Source organism: Lepisosteus platostomus, chromosome 11 (genome assembly GCF_059453375.1).
Source record: "Lepisosteus platostomus isolate fLepPlt1 chromosome 11, fLepPlt1.hap1, whole genome shotgun sequence".
In the NCBI taxonomy this organism is placed as follows: domain Eukaryota; kingdom Metazoa; phylum Chordata; class Actinopteri; order Semionotiformes; family Lepisosteidae; genus Lepisosteus; species Lepisosteus platostomus.
Genome location: NC_142621.1, coordinates 41,916,815 through 41,939,538, shown reverse-complemented (window position 1 = coordinate 41,939,538; position 22,724 = coordinate 41,916,815). Strand labels below are relative to the sequence as shown.

At 37.4% G+C, this 22,724-nt stretch overlaps 1 long non-coding RNA gene across 2 annotated transcripts in view; it reads right to left on the bottom strand.

Moving 5' to 3' along the window:
* Positions 1-870: 870 nt before the first annotated feature.
* LOC148652696 (uncharacterized) overlaps positions 871-22,724 on the bottom strand; it is a 149,072-nt gene continuing 127,218 nt past the window's right edge. For both annotated transcript variants that reach the window (XR_015925403.1, XR_015925402.1), the window contains one exon: positions 871-5,291. This is a non-coding gene — a long non-coding RNA (uncharacterized LOC148652696). The remainder of the gene's footprint in view (positions 5,292-22,724) is intronic.

Sequence of the window (22,724 nt, the reverse complement as noted above, 5' to 3'; positions counted from 1 at the left end):
AGCAAAACCTTTTACTTGATGTGCAGTACAATTATTTCATATTTTCCCAGTCTCTCCTGCATGAACGCATATAACATTCAGTTTTAAAACAGTGCAGCTGTTTGATGTGTGATTCATTTCAAGATTTATCCCCAGTTCAATTGTGTATCACAGATACTGGCTGTAGAGATAAGTGCAATGTAAACTGAGTGACACGCTCTATATGAATGAAATACTCTATATGTTCAAAGATCGTAAGTGGTGAGATACTGTTTCCCTTTTGTCAGTGGATTTGCTTATTGGATACACTGGCTTTTTGTCAAGACCAAGAATGAATAACTAGCTAAATTATTAAAGGGGGAGTGGTACTTGCATTTTAACGTCTTTAAGTACATTGTGACCTCTACCCTGCCTTCATAAAACGGTACATCGGTGAGTGACAGAAAAATATTATTGCCTTTACTTTATTTAAAAAGTCTCCCTTACTTCATAATAAGTGCTGTATTTGTATTCGCGAGCAGGCCTGTAGTTTAAACAGCTCTTTAACTCCTTGGCGCCTGAGCTGTATATGCAGGTTCTCCTTGCCCCGTCTGTGTAAACGATCATCAGGCCTAGCCAGCCACGCTGTGGTTTCTCTGGGATCACAGCACCCATTCAGTGTGTACCAACATTGTTTGTTTTTCAAGGGTTTAGCAAAGGTCCCTGCAAGCTTATCAGATTGAACAGTTGCACTTCTTGTTATTTTAGGAACTTCTACGAAAGGCTAAACAGAGAGTGGTTCTTTAGGTTTTCTCTTATTTAAAAACATAGGTAATATAATAAGCTTCAGGGATCACTGCATTGCAACGTGTTACGAGAACCTGGAAATGCAAATAAAGCAAACACCGGGAATCCAATAAATGGTAATAATGAAAACTTTATGACCTAGTACAGTACAAAGTCAGATGCCACAATAATTGCAGCTGGGTTACACACAGAACTATTAGTAATCAGAGTTTTGCAAAAGGAAAAAATATCAAGGATACAAAACAATTACCAAACTCACTTACCCGCAAGCTACGTTACTCTTTATTTGTTGTAAAAAACTGTGAGAAATTGTCTAAAAAAATTAATTTGATCTGTGAGTGTTTCACAGATGACAGATAGGAGTATATAACTTTGAGGAAGTCATGCCTTTATCTTGGAATTCTGTCCAGTTTTAATTATTTCCATGGCCTGAAATGTGCACATCTTTGAACATACAGTACCTTGGGGATCTAGATCTGTTCCTATTGATTTGTGTGAATATTTCCTACAAAGTTCCAGATATTCTGGAAAATGTGACCCATTAGTGGAGGAATGCAAGATGTCCAATGACAAATAGGTCACTCAGACTTCAACCTGTTGGCCTTCGGGTATAGGGAAGTGTGGGGTGTTTGTTTGGCTTCTCACCTCAACACTGGTAACGTGTAAACATGAGTCAGTCGCCACATCCTGCCAACAGGGAACAACAGTCGAGGTGGAACCCGTTTTTAATTGCTTATGAAAACAGCACAGATCCTAATACGGAGGCACTAGCAAACTAGTGCACCGCAAACTGAGGTCTGGAAGACATATGGTTATTGGTTATTTTTTGCTACTTGTTGATACTTGAAAGAGCACATTGGAGGAAAAACAGGTGGAACATTACTGAGTGATTCTTTTCTAACCAATAAGTAAAATAAAATTGTAAGGGTAGTGATTTATTGTATATAGACAGAAAACATTTTTTTAAATAAATATTAAAAAGGTGTTACACTCATGCCTTAATATAAGGCACCTTAAAGGCCTTAAGCATCAAAAGATGTTTCAGGAAAAGACAGAGAGAGTTGGTGCTTCTTTAGCAAAGAGTGACACGAAGTGCATCCCAGATGAAAGAGCACCGTGGAAGCATGTGTGCTCCCCAGGGTGACTTTGGCACAGATGTTGCAAGCAGGCCAGAATCAGAGAATCTAATTTTCCCACAAAGCAACACAGGCGGTTTAAGAGATCAGGGAGGAAATCCCTTTCAATGCTGTGAATAGACACTGTAGCTCACATTGGGCAGAAATCATTTCAAACAATATTTTACAAGTATAAATATATTAGTACTAAAGTATATATACTGTATATTCTCATGTGGTTATTGTTACGTTTTGGCAAGATTTCTGATTATACTGCTATACTGGTTGAAGACTGTTCAGGATTGCGGGTTTTTGTAATTTAATAATGTCCATGTGTTGCCATGGCACTGAAATCCCGGAATGGGATTTACACCACTAAATTGTTGTCTAGGGCGGCACGGTGGCGCAGTGGTTAGCACTGCTGCCTTGCAGTGATGGGTTCAGTTCCTGAAGTGCAATCTGCGTGGTGTGGGTATCTTCTCACCACACTCACGTGGGTATCCTCCTGGTGCTCTGGTTTCATAGTCCAAGGAGGTACTGGAGGTTTCTGGGAAAACTGGACCTGGTGCGAGTGTCTTAGTGTTTCTGTGTGTCCTGAGACAGACATGTCAAGGGTGTCTCCTGCCTTGCTCCCCTGAAGTCCTGTTTGGATAAAGCAGGATAAAGGATGGATGGGTCTTAGTCTTATCCACTCTGTGGTAGCATGTAGTGAATTCAGTCAATCAAACCAGAAAGCCTTGAAAGTACGCAGAAAGACATGTTTCAAGCAATGCACCCAGACTTTTGAGCATGGTTTAGGATACCTACAGTACAACATGATTTGCTCTGTAGTGCTTTTGGCAGCCTTTAACACTGTCACTCTAAAGGCTGTGGCCCAAGCAGTGCATGCCAGAGGCGAAGGAGGGAATCCTCTCCAGCCAGGTGCTCAATGGTAATGCGGTCTTCTTAAACATGCCTCCAAAAGCATGTTGGATTGAACAGCTTGCCAGAAAAAATACATCATCTTGGAAACACGGTCTGTTTTGTTTTTGTGTTCAGGGGTTTGAAAACAGATGTGATGTTCATTAAATAAAATTCAAATAATCAGGGTTTATTCTGATTTGTGTTCTGCACAATACATAAACCAAATTTGTATTCTCAAAAACAAGTTATCCTTTGGAAGAAGAAAGAAAACTATTCATGTTTAATCAAGAAGGGGTTTACATTTTCATCTACTGTAGCAGTATGCTGTATTCTTATAGTATATACACAGTAGAGAATGGGAATATTAATTTATAACAATTCTGCCCTGGGGTAAAAAAAAAATGAAATCCAGTTTAATGTAATGTTAATTTCTCAAGGAGTAACACCCAAGAATTAAATGTATTGAAAGTGTTTATTGAGTGCTTAGTGAGATTTGGCTCAACCTGTCTGGCCAGGGGCCAGCCCCCTGGTCTTAGGACGGAGAGGCCAAGACCCCCCCTACAGACTGAGGAGTGACTGAGAGGGGGCTGCACAGATGGTGATGGGGTGGAGGGGGCATGCAAATCATGAATGAGAAGAAAACCGTTTCTTTTTTTTTGCATTGATATTTTTTTTCATTTAGAAAATGACATGAAAAATGATTCCAAGTTTGGCAGCTAAGGTATGAGTACACCTGGCTGCAGTCATCTCTCACAACTTTTCATTGTAAGCTCCATTTAGAGTGAGTTAATGAGGTACAGTATGCCTCACAGAGCTCAATATAAAGGTAACAAATTCCCCTTGACCAGTTGTTTAACCCTGAACCCCATCATCCGTGCAGCTGATTTGGCCCAGGATGGGGTTCTGATGGTCTTGCCCCTGTGGCCGGGCTATAATTCCTTGAGTCCAGTGGGCTGAGGCCAAATCAGTATCTCAGATTGCTCATCCACTAAACCATTCGGTTCTACAGTTAGGCCAAAACTGTCTGTACCCCCACTTTACCTGGGAATTAAGCATGATATATAAAATAAAGGAGAGTAGGAACAACACCTTACAATACCAGCTTTTCTTATGTTAATACACAGAAAAGTGGACAGAATTCAGTAGCTCTACTACATGCTGTATTTACAATGGACAAAATGACTTTAGTTCAATACTCATTCGTATTTTGGTCACCATGTCATGAAATGACTCAAAGTGGCCATGTGGTGGTGATGGGGGGGAGGGAGTGCAGTCTTGCTGTTAAGGGAAGTGGAGTGGCATATGAAAAACAACAAAAGTATTTACTCTTTAGTGTTACCATGACAACAGGTCATGAGATTTGTCTGTAGGTGCGTTAATGCAATAACTGGGAGCAATTAAAAAAAATTATCAACTACAAAATGGACATTATCCAAATGGCAAGAACTGAACTTAAATACTACAGGTACATATATTTCTACATAGGCAAAAGAGTGATTTTTTATGAATCAAGCATTTTGCTAATCTTATACTTCTACTTGACTACGTACTGCATATGCTTATACATCTATTAATATGCTTATATGTCTATTATGCACAAGATTTAGAACAAAACAATGATCATATTTTTATTGCATGGTTAGTTTTTTGGAGGTTACATCATTTCATTTGGCAAATGAAATGTTGCAAAAGGGAGACATTGGGTTGAATATTAACCAAAGTGCCAGTCAAACCTTTTATTTTGAGATTGAGGTCAGATCTGGTCTGCAGAGATGTACTCATTGCTTCGAATTATTCATAATAAAATGCTGATTGCTATGAAAAGATTTAGAAACACTGCTCACTTTGGGACCTGAAAGATCTCAGTTCGGCTTCCGATTGGGAAGTGTTTCCTCCAGAATCACAGCCGAGTGGGCACAGGAGATGTGTCCACATGTACTGCAGAACAAGAATATCCAATAATACATGAATCAGAGACTAGCCTTGGCTGAGGACTCTTCCATCCTTTACTCTCTGATCTTTACCAAGCCTGAACACCAAATCACAGCGGTCAGTGAAGTGATAGGAGAGTGGGGAAGGCACACGCATGTGCTATGTGTCTTGCGGTTTCAAGATGATGGATTCAAAACACAGACATTCACTGCAGGAATCCTGGACATGTTACTTGGGGTTTCCTCAGAAATGCTACAGCACACCTAGGCATTACACACAAACAGAAGGGAAGGCATTTTATTCTACAGAGCCCCTCTTCTCACTTCTGACAGTTTAGCAGACTGCTGGTGTTTTTCATACTTCCTTTTCATGTTTCACATTTATTTGTATTTAATTTGAAAAAAATGCATCATAATGAACATCATGTGCGACATGAGTGAACAGGCAGCAATTTGAGAGCACACCGAAAATCTGTGATGAAGAGGTCCCTTCGTCTTTTGTGCTCCGTTGATTTTTTCACTTGGCGCAGACAATGAGCAACTGTGTGGCTTCAGACAGGCTGTTTTGTCAGTGATCCTGGCAAGAAAAACAAGTTTCAAAAACAGAATAATGTCATTTGTCTTCATGAGCTCACAGATGGACAGGGTGCATTTCTATGTGCGTTTTCAAAAGAGAACATAAGAATAGTTCACATCAGGATCCCCACAGAGACTACATGTCCTATAAACTTTATAACTGTCCTCATTTCAGAGGAGTAGATGGATCTTTTACACTTAAACACAAACTATTAAAATCCTCCATCCTGAGAAAGCTCCTCATAGGGCCATGGACCACAGAAGGTGCCCCAGACTGTAATCAAACTTAGGGCCCCAAAACTGTGACACAGCAGTGCTAGTAACCAAGCCATTATGTTGCCATGCCATGAAACTAATGAGTTAGAATACATTAACAGCAAACATTTTCATACAGCACTTCAAAATGTCACCGCTTGAAATTTACCGCAATGTTTTGGGTGACTGCTATTCTGTGTTTTGAAAATGTGATTTTTAAAAGCTATATTTTACAACTTATTTTACACTATATCACTGCCAGACACCATTTGATTAAAAGGTCCCATTAGACTTGTAACATATTGTGAGGGATTGGATTTCAGCTAAAATTAGCCATCAGACTCAATTTATTACCTCTATTGAAAACTCAGAAAAAGACCACTAACTGCTTCCTACTAACTCCAGCTTTCTCTGGGTTGGTGATATAATGTTGCCTTTTAATTTGGCACAAATCACTTTGAGACAAAATTGTGAATTAATCGTTGGCACCAGGAGGGGATAAAGACTGCTGTAATATTAAATCAGCAGAAGAGTGTTAGAAAAATATTCCAACTCTAACTAGATCCTCAAAACAGTATTTGCTACTCTGCTGACCCAGTTGAGTTTGGTGATTGGCCTGATGACTTACTGTATGTCATGTACGGCCCTCTATTTATAATGCTTCAATGTGTAACAAAATCAAACAAGTGAATTGTAATTTAAGTGCATTCGTTATACTCATGAATAAAATCTGTAGACAAAAACAACCAGAAGACAGATCAAACCCACGGACTTAAGTATCATTTTCAAAGTTCTGCAAAATCAAATGATCAGTTCAATTGTTAGCAAACCAATTTTACACAGTATCTTGGATCAGCTCCAAAGCATACAATTTCAGAATAAAGCATGATGCATTCTACTTAGTTCGCGGTATCTCTTCATTCATATCAAGTGAGCTTTTTAGTTTTTCAGTTTCTGCACAATTGCACCACTTTTGTTTTTCCTTTTCCTGATTTGGCATTCATTTGCCCTTCAGCTGTTAGACTAGGTGAGCCTTTCCCATATCAGTATCATCTACTGTTATTCAGCTTATACTTCCTGAAAAGCCATTTGAAAATCTAGTTTATGAAATTATCTCTTCCACAACTGTGTGTCTGGCTCTGGAGTGTTAACTGAAATTCAAGCCTTTGAGATCAGAACATTTAAGAGGTTCCCTGGACTCATTCTCCACCATTGGAAAGAAAAAAAAATAGTCTGAATTTTAAACAAATCTCTTCCAAAGGGAATAGCAGCAGTAGCGTTCTTACGATTGGCTCTATATGCACACACGACTAAATAGAAACAAATGACCTTTTGATTAGAAACAAAGTTGGTAAGAACTGTGTTCATTCCATTACGCTTAAACAAAGACATAGATTTTATGAAAATTACTGGTGCCTCCCTCCCATTTCTCATATCTACTTCATAATAACGGCTCAGATGTTTCTATTACAGGCCTATTCTTAGCAAAACTTGTGGCCACTCCAGTAATATTTTTAGGGATTATTATAGTATTTTGTAACTCCTTTTCCCCTTTGGCGGCAGTCCGACCCTTTTTTTTCCCCTTTCTCAACAACGATCTCTGGTTGTAAAATAATAGACCATCAGCCAGCAATAATTTGCAATCCAAACAGACTTGACGCTCTCTGACATTTATTGAAACCTCATACTCTGCTAGCTGGTTTCACTTTCCCTCCGTCGCCTGTGTTTTTACAGACAGACCCAAAACTCTGGCGATCAGGTTTAATAATGAAGCAGATATTCGTCTTGGCTTCGCTCTTTGCTTGTGTTGGCCAGCTCTCGGGAGGCAGGCTGCAGCAGACATGCCGTTCGGAGTTAATTATGCTCGATGGTGAGAAACACTGCTTGACCTTGCAGTCTGAGCAAAGAGATGATGTGCTTGGAGCAGCACTGCCTTTTGCAAACATACTATCAGGCTATACTTTCTTCCCATCCATGTTTTGTTTTTCCAGTTTTGCTACAGTACAACAATTCTTTAAGTAAAATGAAGAAAAAAGAGTCAAGCATCTTGCAGCTGTACCTGTGCATAATCAGTAAACTGCAGCAAGACGGGCGCGGAAGAGTGTTCAAACTATTTGACTAGACTATGGACTACTCTTTCTGTCGCTTTTAGAGAGCTGTACAGTATTAAGCTTGCTAATTCTATCCTTTAAGTATAAAACTTAGTCAGTTGTACACTTTCAAGTTTCAGAAAACCATGGATGTATTTTTGGGTAATTTGTTAACCTGACAAATAAAGAAACCCCATTACCTAAAACATGCTGTCATTACATTTTCATTAAACGATCTGTGAAAGCTTTGCTGAACACACAGTACTTAGTCATTTGCGTATGAAAGTTAATGTACTGTAGCTTTCTGTGTTTACTAAGGAAGGTTTAGTAACTGTAAGTAAATATGTGCTACATTAACACTGGAAATCCTTGTGGAGGAGGGGTTGTTCAGTTTATGCATGTATAAATATTTCTTGTCATCATTTCAATGCAATCTGTACATTCAACACTACATTAAGAACAGAGGAGTAATGATGGCCAACAGCATGCACTTAAAATATTAATAAAATAATGTTTGCTGCAAACAACTTGTACATACTTTCTCTGAGAAATATATATCGATATTGAACTAAAAGAAAACTATATTATACATTTTTAGTTTAACAACTGAAAAGAAGCCAAGGTAAAGTACATTAATATGTACATAATATATATATGCAATGGAAAAGTTTATGAAATCCATTTCACCCAACACTTGGCTTTGTGGGTACGTTATTAGTATTTTTTTTATTTAGCCAGATTCCAATAAGTTTTGCATGACAAAACAACCTCCATCATGAGAATAAACGGTATAACAGGAAAGCAAAGCAGTAGTCCAGGATTAGTGACAAAACTGAATAGTTCTGGAAAAGGCTGCAATTAACTTACAGTACCAGTATGAATAAAGAAACAATTATCTATATTATTAGATATATACAATACCTATATTTAGAATGCAAATGAATTCATTTTTCATATTTGGCACGACACTGACAAAAATCCATACATTTTAATAGGAGCACACGGGACGTTGTAAAGGTGGGCTTGTGTTTCCTAAAACAGGATCATTTCAGCCAAAAACAATCTTAAGAAATGGTGGTTGAATGTTTTCATTCTTTTTTTTTGCTGAGTTAGACTGAATTTGTTTTGTTTCCTGGCCAGCACTAAGCATTCCTCAGGCTGGTAACACTGCTGTTCTGTGGCAGACACCTCACCGCTGCCATGCAGGCCAGGGCACAGACTGCAGCCTGTGGCATCAGTGAAGAACACTTCACTGCAACCCCAGAATCAAGGCCACCAGTCATCAGCCGCCCTGCTGGAATACTATGGAAAAACAGCACAGATGACTGTGATGTGAGAGATAAGTGAATATATTCTGCAGGTTAAGAAGTATTATGGTTTCCATAAAAACAAGATATGTTTTTTGCCTTGATCTTTTGAACTATTTGAACTATTTATTTTTTCAAATGTTATGTAAAATAATCTTATTAAGCATGAGTTGATTTGTGACATCAGTATGCAATATCATAACATGAAACAACAGAAAACTGCATTTGAATATGTATGGGGTATTTACATATACTGAACAGAGAGCAATAAATCACTGATGGTATTTTAATATAACGTTAACCAGTCAGTAAACAACATTTTAAATTTGCAGCAGTAAAGTAGTCAATGCATAGAAACTATACTGTACTCAGAGCTCAAGTCTAATGGATTTAATTAAATATTTTACATATATACCAAACAAAACCAGAGGAAATGGTAGCATCAATTCTGACCAGAATATCATAATATGTTTTCAGTATGAAATGTGACATACTGTCAAAATGCTAACCACTGTTCCACACTGCCATTGGCTGTTGCCAAACTCTTCCTGTGTAGCTAGTGAACATCTGCCCATCACACCAATTCAACAGTCAGCATAACACATGATGTATCCATATACATCATCTTCTGTCATGGGCAAAACAGCATTCATCAGCAAATAAAACACTCTACCTCTGTTTCTACTGCAACCTCAAGAGTGCTCTGGACCACTGAAGATGGAATTTTCGTCTCAGCTGAAAGCACGTTATTCCTCCAGGGTTATGAGCATGCAGATCATTTTCAAGCGAAAAGCAAGCTACAGTACAGCCATTCTGCCTATGTATGGGTTATTTCTTCTGAGCTGTTTTTTTCTAGATTAGGTTTCTTGTTGATGAAGCAGAACATCTCATTTGCTTTGTAACCTCTCTCCCAGACAGTTTGCCTTCAAACATGCCAACAGCTATAGTGATGTCTGTATTTTTTACTGTTTTTGCATTAATGAAACTCTGACTTTTTGAATGTCTGTACAAACGTGTGATTTCGGCAAATTCAGCTGAAGCACTGGAGCCTGGCAGTTTTATGAAATCACATGAATCGAGTCGTTTTTTCATCAGCATGGACTATGTGAAGACAGTGGTGTAAAAACTGGTGTAAGACGTTGTGTAAATGAAATTGTTTCTTTGATACTGATGCACAAAGAAAATGCAAACGTTAATCTATATTTTGAAGTGCCTTAGAGAGTCTCTGGAGCCATATTTACCTCCTGTATAAATGGAAACAGATTTAGAGAAACAGGACAATTTTGGGTGGAGGCTATTGCTGGCCCTCTTTAATGGTGTTTAGTGGTATGCCTGTAAATAATGAGACTGTCCACCACCTGGGATCTTAATTTGAACTTTAAGCTCAAAACTCATTTTGAACTGCCTTTAGTCTTTCTACTTGTGAACTTTTTAAACTACAAGGTGAGCACAATTTCTATTTTTTTTTTCTTCAGCCTGGATTGAATTTTATATTTGGAGGATTAAATAATGTCATGTACTACAAATTATGGCAGCTCATTAATATATTCACCCACTCTGTGGACGGTGTGCATGGTTCCTGTAGCTGCATTTGCAAAGCCAGTGCAAGAAGTGATGTCAAGCCCTGTTTTAATGGAGGTAAAGTATCTGGGCCCCTCAAAGAAGCTGTGAATTCAGCTATTATTAGCGCATATGCAACCAGTGCTTTCTTTAGAGGCAGACATCACGCCAGCCCTGTTTAAAATTGCAATACTTAAGGAAATTGACTGAGACACATTATTAGTTGGAACAGCTTAAAATATAGGTGGATGCATTAATGGCATGATTGCGACCTAATTATAATTCACAATGCTCATACAATTTACCCATGCATTGTAAAATTCACTAGGGGGGCTACTGGCACGACTTAATTTACTGTAATAAGTGGCCAGGGGTAATGACGTGATGCAGGAGATTAATGCATTCAATTAACCAGCACTTTGCTTTTGTAACATCGACCATCATTCAGTCAAAAAAAAGAAGTCTACTTACACCTTACATGGTGATTATGGAAAACTATTATTTCCTTAAAGATCTACAAATCACAAGAAATATTAATAAATACAGTATGTTTCTAGGTTTTGTACATTCTGTGTAACTACTGTACATGGTGTGAGTAGTATTTACTACATACATTACCAAGGTTTTTCACATTTTAACAAATCAGACTTTGTGTGAGTCAAAACGCTGAAACTGGAGTACCATGCTAGCTTATGTGTCAGATTCTTCAATGACTTTAGATGGTTTGGGTGAACAGTTTTTTTCTTGGCAATCAGTCATTTGACTTGACTTTACATTTCCATCAAAGCTTTCTTCTGACTAAAGTATTTACTGAAATAAGCCCTAACGTGCTGTGCAAAATTATTATATCACCACCATTGCCTACTATTTTATTATCATCACTGACTAAAAGCAGGTTTCCTGTGGAGCTAATCATCTAAGTTGCTTGTTAATTTTCCTTGCAGAAGAAATATAAAAACATGAAAATTCCTTTGCAGACTCTTGCACCAACTTCCACCTGTATTCTACGTTGTGTGAAGGAAGAAATGCAGTGAACAAGAAAGAGCTTTTGGCTTGAAGGATATCATCACATCCCGCTGCACATACTGAATGAAAGGTAATGCAGTATAATTTCTTAAGATCTAAGATCTATTCACAACAAAAGCTTGCAGAGAGTGAAATATAAGCAGTGGTTTAGATCAGTATACAGGAATGTACAGTATACAAGAAATTCTTTGTTCCGTATACAACCTGTATATCAAATGCAGCTAACTGACTGTTTCCTGTGTGGATTATTAATATAATGAATTATTAATGGTAGTGTAACATGGGCAGAACAAGGTGTTTTTATATGTGTTGTTGCGGTGTTTAGGACAATTTGTTTTTAATGTGTATTTTTTATTTTAGGTTGAGTGTTATTTGTTGTTTTTTGCCAAAGAAATGTCCAACCTTTTGGATGGACAATAGTTACAGTACATCTTATCTTATCAGTACATCTCCTGTGAGCTGAGAAGCAACAATTATGGACAGATTCTGATGCAATGCATAACAAAATATAACTGACCTTTTCATTTATCCACTGTTTGGAAACTGTTCACTCTGTTAAGAGTTATACTGTAGCAGTCTATCTTAAAGCATAAGGTGCAAGGCAGGGCTGGGAGCACAACGTCTCTGCCCTAGATGGGACAACAGTCCACAGGAGGGCCATGGAGAGTCACAGTTTAGCATAGTCAATTGAACACAGTCAGCACATATTTAGGTAGGACAAGGAAGGACAAATCTGGCATGCCCACTAGTAACCCCCCCCACCCACCCACCTACAGCAGAAGGACTTACCACAACACATCTGAGTCAGTGCAGACAGGAGCTCTATTACTGTGAATTCATCATGCCATAACTAGGTAGCAGGGCAATCAAATTATAGAAAAAGGCTCAGGGGACACCCCAACAGAGATTAGGAGCCCAGCCTCACATGCATGTTGAATCATTGCACTCACAGACAGAGAAGCAGAGGAAAGGCTATTTAAAAAAACAGAAAATAACTGTAAGCAGTCTTTGTGACATGACTGTATTTTTCAAGTACCAATGATGAGAGACACATAAGGATTAGCCTATGCATTAGATGACTATGCTAATAAATGGGAGCAGACAAGCAATGCAGCATAACCTTTAATATTTCATGCCCTATGGTCATGTTATAATTTGACACGGTAGTTTAATAGCTTTCAATCAATCACCCACTGTTTTAAAGTAATTAGAGCAGAGCGCAGCTGCATAGTTTTTTTAGCACACAAGCAAGGCTGATGGATAACTTTTCAGTCTCTATTCACCACCTTTAAAGTCAAGCCCAACACCTGCACGTCAGACTGGGCACCTGATTTTTTAAATCCAGGGACAAAGTGCTGCATCAGCTTAGTTAAAATCCTGTTTGAACAGTTTATCATAAGGACCAGGGAAGGGTAGACCACTGTAAGGTTTCTACAGTGAGACACGTTGTTCCATTCATTTGCACAAGACTAAATTTGGATTAATATGTAGAAGGGATATGCTTTAATGTGCACACAAAACTTTACCACTGCAGAGCAATTAACTGCAGACAAGTTATGCCAAGCAGAAGAAACCACAATGGAATCACAACCACAAAATATGCAAAACTGCTGTACTGTTATTTTTTTGTAATTACAAGTAATAGCATTATTATTTCTATACTGTATATTACTTGTAATTACAAAAAATCAGTGATGTCAAAACATAGATTGTAACATCTAGTTCCCAATAAAAAAGACAGTCCTAGGAATTGGAATTAAATGTTCTTTTGAATTCTTGAACTTGAATTAAAACTATTTTGTGTGATAAATTTATAATTAGACTTTCAAAGGAAGAGTACCCTCACTGACTGCTACAGTACAGTAAGTGCAGCAAACCACAAGCAGTAACAATATACTAGCAAACGTTTTGACATTTGCCGCTCTGTGCGTTATCTGACAGTTTGCAAAAAGCACTGGAAGAATGTCTTGACCAGCGTTAACTCCAAAGCCCTGGCTCAGTGTTAATCCCCCAGCTCTCCTGCTACCAAAGCATGAAGATTTACAGCAAGCGGGGGTGCTACTCAGTGGCAAAGATAGCTTTCTAAATTTATGAAAACACTGCTGCTTTCTCTATTAGCCCGAGCAGGTGGGCTGTTTGCAGCCTTGCCTCTTTGCACTTTCACACACGCACTTGATTTGAGGTTAAAGGGCCATGGGCCAGACGTCACAGATATCAGCTCGTAGAAAACAAGTGAACAAGCCAGCTGACACCATGGTAGACAGTATCTCATCTGCATTCATCTATATTAGCAACTCAATGGCTGGTCTGAGGCACTGCATAATCAAAGTAATAGCAGACATTAAGAGTAAAAATAAAATCTTCTTCATATTCTGTATCAAAGGAAGAGATAAAGACAATTAGCCATATAAGAAGGATGTCTGATAAGAAGAGTCATCTGCTGTATAGCTATGGTGTATAACAGAAAAGATTAGATCAAAATTTAAACAGAGCTCACTCAGATTATGAGATCAACATACATGAAACAAGGTATAACACAAAAGTTTCTCAATTGGAAAACGTTCTTTCCTTGGGAAAAAGTTCCATTTTTAAACAATGTTTAAGGTGCAAGTCTCTTCACCCAGTACAACACAGTGCTTTGTACTGTATTAAAGGGAAAATAAATATACTGTCTAAATGACAATGGTAGTTATACACGTTTTAAAATTTAAGGTGAAATGAAGAGTTAAAGCAGTAAAGAGGGTCTGAGTTTGGGTTCTGAGAGATAAAATTCTTAAACATTTGTGTTATGACAACACATATTAAATCACTCAGTAGTTCAATGCTATTCTTGAAAGGTCATTGCATTTTGTCAGGTTTTATTGGCGTTTTTGAGAAGTGATAGTACCCGATCTGAACAAGAAAAAAATACTCTTTTGTTTTTTCTAATTTATTTTGTCTATCTCGATGACTCCTTGTCACACAAATCTCTCAATGAGTAAGATTTGCAAGCCCATAAAGTTTCCACTTCTACTCAAGTCTCCATTAGGTAAATAGAGGAAAATACTGTATGCCCAGTTTTAGCAAATAAACAGTTGAAAGCACTTTAATGCACTACAGACTTCCCAGGTGCAACAGCCTCGAAACCTACTCCCATTGGTGAAGTTAAACAATGTCAGGAAAAAGAGAGTGCTTTCTTCCACTGTACTCTCAAGCTGGTTTGGATCAGGACCTAGAGAGAAAGACCAGAGTCCTCAGGGAAGAGCTGGTCACAGTTCTGACAGACTACTACTGACCCCTTTTACATCTCCAGAGGTCACCTCCTCTGACCCCTTGGTCTCCAAATACTGATGACAGCAGCCAACCTCACAACCACAAATCAGGTCCACCATCAGTCTCCTCTGGTAAAGATAACAGCAGAACAGCTGTTGGTATGGACAACAGAGATGTTTGCCTAAGCCTTCAAAGATAATTTTGGCAGTACAGAATCTACTGACGTACTGAATCTCATTCAAATAAATTGGCTTTGCGGTAGCTACAGTATATTTTCTGCTACTTTTTGGTGGTAAAGGTTGTAAGGCTTGCTTCCCCTTTTTGAATTATGCAGTTAAAAGATCACTGTACACTATTTTTGCACAACATGTGATGTGGGTAAAAGTTTCTAAGAAATGGTTTTATAGACAAGGCTGTGGCATGTGCTTTCTTGAAGCTATTTCTTTTCATTTTCCAACAGTAGGAAATTCATGCCATTTACTTATCGTCATTGCTAGTTCAAAGTTTGAACTAAAGAGTTTACAATGCATATAACAAAGATATCACTGGTTTGGGATGCAAAATCAGGTGAATGCTAATTATTGGATTATATTATATTATAATCAAAGGGAATAAAATTCACAAGCAGTCTGAAATCAAATCAACAGACATTCAAACCACTTCTTTTGTTTTAAATTTAGGACGTGCTGGGCAATAAGCAAGTGTCAACATAAAGGGCTCTCTGTCTGTCCTGGAAGCATCATACATTCCTCAAGAAGTCACAATTAGAAAGTCACAGCTGCGAACCGTCCCATCAGGTTTTTTTTTTCTCCTCCATGCCGCATCTGAGTCGTACTTAGGACAGCACGTGTTGTTTTTGTGAAGCAGTGAAAGTAGTGGAGACTGTGGAGCCTGTGTTTAGTAAAAAAGGATTCATGCATTCTTAGATGGCTATAAATAACTACAAATAATTCTATGGAGGGAGGCCGGCCAAGTGAAGTGGGAGATTTTTTTCAGAACTGTGTTAACTAAAAATTAAGAGAGAGCCCCTTAAAATGATAAAAAATAAAGTAAATTAAGAGGCTATTGTATAGTACACTATATCAGTACACACGTGTCTCATTTTCAGACATGCATATACTGTATATTCTGAAATATTCGCCAATCGTTTCAGATATTTTAAAAAATCTCATTTCTGGCTTAAAAGCAATTTTATAAAAATATATGTTATTTGGGACTTGGAATAACAGGGACATACTACACAGTATGGACGACACAGTATGAAAGACATCTGAAAATAGTGGCCATAAATAAGATATCCCTTTCTAGGTGCTCACAGGGGCAGTAAACACAGTTCAGAGGACTCACTGATGAGACTTTGTCTTTGGAATATGTTGGTAAGACGCATTGCAGGGAAATCTTCCGTAACTGCTGGCCCCAGGACCGCAGACAATGTGATGATGCTACGCCACAAGAAGTGAACTGCAGAGCCCACCCTGCCAGGCCCGGCCAGCAGAAGAAACAAAACTCCACACTGGGGAAAAGAAAAATGTGAAATAGCAACAAGAAAATATAACTAATGGTTTCAGGGGTGAGACAAGCAAAGCCACTCATCAGGAATAGGCTTTTGAGTTGAGCTCAGATGCACATGTTCCTTGTCATTTTACCACTTCAACTAGCATTTTTATTTCGCTGAGGTTCAGCACTGGCCGGAGATAACACAACTGCAACAAAAAGCCAAGCGCAAGACGAGGAGGACAAGAGACACAACCCAGCTTAGCTGCATTGGCATGTTAACAAGTGATGGAGACATCATGCCGATGGCTGGTTTTTAAACCCACAGCTGTGGACATGAGGGAAAACTTGACAGTTCCATGGTTTAAACGGGTTGCCATGGGATTCTCACTGGAATACAGCAGAGCGGTTGGACTGTTTTTTCATCTGTTCTGCGCTACGAAATAAAAAAAAGGAACTATAACTAGAGGGTTAGGGAGGCTGTTGTTATCACAACACAGGTTGTAAAACTATCACGCAAACCCCCCCCCCAAAAAAAATCTAATAAAAAGAGGAAAGGAATTAAAACTGGAAAACACCACCAAAACCACCCTCAGGGTTTTTACTTAGTGCCACTGAGCAAGGCAAGGTGTGTAAAACAGGGAAAAGAAACTGTCATTTTAATGCTGCTGATATTTATTGACTCTCTAAACAGAATTCCCCCATAATGGCATGACTGGAGGGTCAATAACTGGAACTGATACCGAGAAAAGGGGAATTCCACCTTGCTCCATTGCTAATTGATATGTAAATGTTAGGGTTTTAGCCTAACCTATACCCATTGGCAGCAACAAGCCAGGTGTACTAAAAAAAATAACGTTCATGGATGAAATAAAACAGCAAAGGGTTAAACAATGCCAGAGGGAAATACTTCCTCATCTAATAGCAGACAAAGCATTATACCATCTACATTAATCTATGCTTTTCTTCACATTTGTCATAATAATAGAATAGTTAGAAATGACAGGAGGCCATTTGGCCCATCAGGTCTGTTTGGTAGTTAGTAGTTAATTAATCCAAGAATCTCATCCAGCCAGTTCTTGAAAGAAGCCAGAGTATTGGCTTGAAAGTCAGCTTAAAATTTAACTTAATCCCTACAGGATGCAAAGCAGAATAGCAGACAATGGATCTGTTTGTAGCAAAAATGGAAGTGGCATTTAATTGTTTTACGATTACCTCACCCACAAAATTCCACTTTTGGTAAGTTTCACCTATTTGCTAACCTCAGAGTCTTCTCAACAGTCGACTAAGGCAATATCTGCTTCTCTTGCAAGTGACTTTGTGGATAAAAAGCAACAACAGGTTGTACAGTATATAATGGAGTAAATGCAGTAAAATGTTTCTTAAAAACAGGCATCCTTATTAACCAAGGTCTCACAGGGGATCCTTACTGAGACCTCTTCTGTCATTAATGTGTGGGGAAATGGGTCAGTATTAGAAGGAACATCAATAGCTGTGTGCTGTAAACGAGTTGCTGTTATATTGACACTTGCTTATTGTGTTTAACAGAGAAAATAAATACAGCTCTATGACTATTAAGCAGATTCTATCGGTTAAAGTTCCCTCACCTTCCTAGACTGTACATTAATATAACCATCAGCAATTGCTCCTCCAGGGACATGCCACAGATATACAGTAAAACACAATTGTTTTAAAGAGCCATCTAGACTGGAAGAGGCTGATGAAGTACAATCTACAAGTAAATTAACTAAGTATGAAAGTTTCATACAAGTAATTACATATTATGAAGCTATTGGAATTCCTCATTCGAGTCAGCTATTATGTAATTCCAAATCTCCATTAACGTATGAAAGGTGGCACTTCAGCCAGTGTTTTTTAAGAAAATATATGCACGCGAGTTTCAGGATGTTAATAGCACTGGGCAATTACCAAATAGAGAAAACATAGAATGTAAAGAAGTTTCCAGTGTGAAATGAAGCACATGATGAAATACATGTATGTAATTATGAAATAAGTAACTACCATCTCAGAATTAAAAAGTGTGACCTCAGCATCTTTCATACTCTTTGTACAAAGCATCTTACTGTATGACTTGGAGGCCACTTTGTAGGCTTTGATGCTCTATAGTGACCTACAGGTATACAAGATTCTAATAAAGTACATTCAACTCATTTGAATCCCTGGCTGGTCACTGAAAACATTTCTGTTACTCGGTTTCAACTCTGTCATGTTTTGTTTTATTTTATCAAATATAACATTTATACAATGTAAATACAACAGTATTTAAGCTGAAAGTATAGTTACAAATACTGTACTTCTTAACAAACCTAGAATTCAGCACTAGGTTCTGTTTTTTGTCTGTTTCAGTTTTCTAACATACTGTACTGTACATTCTTGAAATGGATTTGTATAGAACAAAATTAACTTCAGCAGCTGAGAGATATATGCAGTAATCACACATGAATCGATATGAAAATACATTGTTCTAAACAATATGAAACCAGGAATAACAAGTTTAACTGTTTTATGATTTTGTTACATAGTAACACATACAGAGCAATACAAACATTTTAAATGGCACAATAAAAATTATCCAAGATCATTATCTAATAAACCCACTGGCACTGAAACTGGCTTTTTCATTTGATTATCACAGAAGCTGAACTCATTTCCCAGGGGGATATTAAACCTTTGCTGCTCTTAAAAACACCACCTTCAGTGACTGCATAATTAGTTCAATTAAACTCAATGGACGTTACATCAGAAAAATTATACATGTGATTTTCTGTAATTATTTGCGAAGAATGAAACAAAGATAGCAGTATATGCATTTGGAGGGATTTGCAGTTTTTAATATTTTGGTTAGAACATTATTTGTCTACTTTGAGACACTCTTGTGATGCTTTTCTGTGAGCTAGGACCCCTGACAGATATTGAATTGCTTTTTATGGAGCCATTAACGTCTTTTTTTATATTTTTCTATAAGGTGTGTCAAAGGGAACACCATACTGCCTGCAATTACAAAAAAATAAAAAATGTGGAAAAAGAGACGCATGTAAACTATTTTTACTTTATTCAATCTTTTGAAAAGGGGAATAAGATGGGTATTTTTACATAACCTGCCCTGTTTTAAGGGACCACAACTGAATAAGCAGCTTAAACTTTAAGTGTACATCAATCTCCGTGTCTCTTCTAAAGGGAGCAGTTTCACTGGATTGCTAAGCACCAGACCAGACAATGATCAGCAGAACACAGGAAACTGGAAAACAGAACATAAAGCACCAATTCATTTTTCTAGCACATATTCAGTCCTAGGCTAGGACTGTGTTAGTCCTTCATTTGCTCGTCTATGGACAGCATGTTTGCTCCGTTGTACTTTTGGACAATCAGTCTGTATAAACCTATGCACATTTTGCACGTATTTTATTGTTTTTACAGTGACTATGATCATCACATTTTGCACACACCTATATATATATATTATTTATTTATTTTTATTTATTTTATTTATTTTGTTGTCTTTTGTTTTATAACTATTCTGATGTCTGTTTTTGCTTGTCTTGGGCTGGACTGCTGTAACACATCAATGTCCCTACGGGATTAATAAAGTCTTATCTATCTATCTATATTCAGAACATTGTCTGCCTATGGCTTTTTATCCTCCTTTTTGTTGTTATTTTATTATCATAAATTAATTCCTTATTAACATATGTACTTGAAACACTACACTTAGTAACTTTTTTTTCAGATAACATCTGTCAATTCGAAGAGAAAAGACAGCATTCAATACCAGGGGTTTGCACACTATAGATTTAAATAGATGCTCCAACAGACTGCATCAGAAGAAAGGACTGGGTGGAATGTTAATGTCAAGATGCCTGTCTTTGATCACTGGATTATGGTTTCATCATTAGTCCTGAACATTCATCTGTACTGTCTGATCTTTGGGCCTCAGAGATCATATCAATATTTGCTGTCAAATATGTAGGATGTCCAGATCACATGCACTATTTTGGTCTGCACAACACAGAGAGGCATGAAAATCAATTTTCTTCTTTGCAGAAGAGAAAAAGTAGATGTTCATCAAAACTGATATAAATAGACTTTATACTAAAGTTGTTGACAAAAGTGAAAATAGGACGATTAATTACTCCCATCATTTGGTTCATTTTTCATTTACCTGTCTGCAAGCTACTACAGTACATTAAATTACACAACTTCATTCCAAGCCAATTGTTCTTGGATCAAAACAGTTAACACCACAGGAGAGAAAGTTCCAAGTGACAAAATGAAAATATTTTCCCAGCTTTGACACATGAGGACGCGCATGGCATAAGAATCCATCTGTGGAGAATTAGAGAAATGTTAAAAAGTCACTGCAGGTGGAATTGCAAAAACTGTAATGAAGAGATAACAGAACAAGAATCTGTGTCAGGAAAACTTTTCATATGCTACAAAAGCGGAAATGTGGAAAATCATTGTCAGGCACCCAGTACAGGCCATCTGAACGACTACAGATGAAGTGTAGTATTGTTGATGCTGGCTGCCTATAACAGCATCAGGTTTTATGGTAGAAATTATTTTCCTGCTGTGTATCCATCATGTGTTCAGGTTTAGGGTGATGGTTGACTGGGTTAGACATGATGATCAATCACAAGCTTGGCCAAGTGCTTTTCTTTTTAAGTAAATATTTATAATATTTTGTGGAATTACAGCCAAATTTCCATGTTTTTATTCGTACCCATCGCCTAGCACTCCTCAGGTGCTTATCGTGGACAGCAGCTTATATGAGTACAAAGTGACAAGTGTCAAGCTACAGTAAGACGTCTCAGTGTGTTGCCTTTAGTCCATGTTTGATCCCAATAATTGAAAACCTCATTTTAGTCCCTTTACCAGATGTAATATGCTGCAATCTGTCAAAGCAGTCTTTTTAAATTTGATTAAATACAACTCAGTTTTTTACCTTCTGTACCTGTTGATATGCTATTGATGTGCAGCAGATGGCGTTTATGTACTGTACTAGTCAAATTGTACTTATACTGTACTGTATACAGTATATTCAAAGTTAAAACCAAATAAATTCAGACTTATATAGATAAACTTACACACTGGCCAACAGCAAATACTGGAAAAAGCTGGTTTGTAGTAAAACTGCTTATATGATTTTTAAACAATATGAAACAATGATAATCTTTTTATGGTTTTACATAAAACTTAGCTTATTATTTAATAATTCCAGTATCTCAGTCCAAAAACAAAAATACATACACATTTTCAAAATGGCCATATAGATTTTTTTGATGAAATTCATTCAGGTCTGGCCTCGATGAAATTCCCCACTAGGTCTGGGAACTGAAATTGTGTGACGGACATATTATTTACAATAAAAACAGCTGTCTCCATTTACAAACCACAAGAAGAGGAAGAATTCTCACACGGGTGTTCTGTGGAAATGACATTTTTGATGCATGCACAAAAAATAAACAGATTTTAAAAAAAGCATGCATAACTGACTAATATGGTTTGCACGATACAGATAAAACCATGATTTCTGTACAGTGTAACTCTTAATATTCAATGCCATATTTTCTGCCTTTGTATACTGGACAGTTTCTGGGTAATTTAATGAGAGGCTTCGCCTACTGTACTGTATATTGTGGAAAAAAAGCACAAAACTCAAAATTCTGTTTTGAAAAGTTTAATTGTTCAGAGATACTGTATAACTCCTTGTCTCAGCTAGACAAACCTCACCGACATGCAGTATATTCTTTAGAAGAGCTTTTGAAGTGCATTTATATAGATGGCTAAATGAGAAGAAATATTTCTTTTTAAAATCAACTTAGATTCCTCTTTTTTCTTCTTTGCTGTTCCGTATATTGCCGCAGAATGTCTGTTGCTTTAAATCAGGCAGTTGCTGCAGTTCAGATGCATCGGAGTGAAAAGCACTTTTAAAATGCAAGCAATTTTTTATTACAGATTGTATCACTATAAATAGTTTGATGATTCCTTTGTGATTTACACATGATTAATGCATTTAAACGAAGAATTCAACTGTGACCATTCCCCTTAAAAAATAGTGACAAATGAAAAGCAAAAGGTATTCACATTTCCAACAAAGAAGCATCTGATTCTACAGATTGAAATCAAATGAAGTCAAATACTGTACCAGTACTGTTCATTGGAAACCGATGATACATGCTTTCAAACATATGCCTTCAGACTTTTATTATACTGTATATATTTTATAGGACATTTTGAAAGGTATATTCATTTTATATAATATAGGGCTCTCTACACAAATTTCCATTCAATCCAAAATATTATGGCAGAAGTGCATTTAAAATCAAGAACATGAGGCACCTCTTGAACCAAAGGTATGGTTAACAGGTTATGGAATAAGACACCCAGCCATGTTGGTGGAGCCAATACCATGGCTTCTTATAGGAAACA